This window comes from Phoenix dactylifera, unplaced genomic scaffold (assembly GCF_009389715.1).
Source record: "Phoenix dactylifera cultivar Barhee BC4 unplaced genomic scaffold, palm_55x_up_171113_PBpolish2nd_filt_p 001659F, whole genome shotgun sequence".
Classification (NCBI taxonomy): Eukaryota; Viridiplantae; Streptophyta; class Magnoliopsida; order Arecales; family Arecaceae; genus Phoenix; species Phoenix dactylifera.
The window spans coordinates 21,815-23,706 of record NW_024068961.1 but is presented as its reverse complement, the minus strand read 5'-3'; positions in this window follow the sequence as shown (position 1 = coordinate 23,706).

The window sequence follows — 1,892 nt, the reverse complement described above, 5'->3', positions numbered from 1 at the left end:
TCTTGGAAGAGTTGAAAGAAATCAAAATTCAAATGGAGGCTATAGGGTCAGAATTGGTTTGTGTGGCAACAAACCAAACTAGAAGATCATGTGAGATACAGGCTGAATTGAAGATCATATCGGATGGTCTTCAAGAGTTGACGAGCCCTGAAGGCAATGTGGGCAGTGTGGCTGCCCAGCTTAGAGGAAGGATTGACAGGGCAACCCATGAGTTTGAAGCATTAGTGACAGCACTCAACCAATCTCAGGGAGACAACTTTAGAAGTCTAATGGATGCAATAAATAGATTTGTAGAGGCTGCTGCTGGGGCTATTGAGCGTGGTCGCCGGTGAGGCACATTTTGTGGACATCTAGGGTTCATCTTTTTGTAAAACCCTAGGCTTATATGAAACTCTTTCTTTTGTATTAGCAATCAATCCTTGTAATGGATTTTTATCCTTGTAATGGCTTCAAATGATTGTAATGCTATATGAATGTCATAACCCTTCTTTTTGAATCTTGGAGTATATTTCTAATTCTGTGATGTGCCATGGAAATGCCATAACATACCTTGAATGTTCAAACTTGACAATGTGCAACCATTTCACAATTTTCCCAACTTGACAATGCATATGAAAAAGGGGGAGCACAACTTGTAATAACTACATTTAAAAGGTCTGAAATGAATTCCAAAAAAAAGGGGGAGTAGATTTCACCTTCCCAAGTCATTGGATATTGCATGGTAATATGAATGCTGAATTCTAATAGGCATCGTGTTTTAGGCACCTAAGGAAAATTTGTCCCCTTCATTGTTGATGACAAAAAGGGGGAGTAGAACCAATATGGAATGCAAAATGCAAAATTTAAACTCATACTTGAAAGTTTAATTAGAATCAACAAAATGAAAAGATAAAATTGAAGAATATTGGCTTTAAGACAATTGTCCTTCTAGAAAAGAAAGGGGGAGTCAAAAGTATTTGGTTTTTAATTGTTGTTAGCATCAATATTTCATTAATTTACACTTTAACTTGATTCAAATTTAAAAGTGATAGATGATATGCCAAAATTGCTCCAAGAGCTACTAAGATCAATACTTATGCATAAGGATAGAACTGACAGTTGACTATATTGAATTATGCATACTGTATCTAGCTCTAACCAAAACACAATACTTGTACATCTGATCAAATACTGTGTATATGTTTAAATTTTAAATTTTGCATATACTCAGTGTTTTGTCATCATCAAAAAGGGAGAGATTGTTGACCCCCTAATGGATTTTGATGAATACAAAACACTAGAGTATAATTCTCCTTATATTAACAATTTACTTGAGCATTTCAGGTGTTTAACTAAGAATATTGTTAAGAATTGTCATGGCATGTTCCCATATTTTTTGAGGATTTATTGAAGATTTTTTTGAGATGAAGAAAACGGATCAGGGGCAGCCGAGACGTCTCCGGTTTGTTCCAGAGACGTCTCTGGCACGTAGAGGAGAAACTGGCACGTCTGGAGACGTCCCCGGCACCTGCCGAGGCGTCTTGCAGGGTCGGAGTCGACTCCCGGCTTTCCGGAGTCGACTCTCTCAGAGACGGCAGAAAGGCCGATTTCAGGGGATGCGCGCGAGTCGTCTCCGAAGGACGCGGAGTCGACTCTCTCAGGGATTCCAGAGGACTTATTTTTTCGTTGAGAAAACGTCGGAGTCGTCCCCGACGTCGCGGAGTCGTCCCCACGCATAAAGCACAAACATTCCGAGACGTCTCCAAAAAGCGCCGAGCCGACTCTCTCAAAAAACAGAAAAACAAGAAATCGAGCTGTTCTTCTTCGGAGTCGTCCCCAGAAAGCGCCGAGTCGACTCCAACATCGTCAAAAGATTTTTTATACAGCCGAGACGTCTCTCGTTCAAGCGGAGA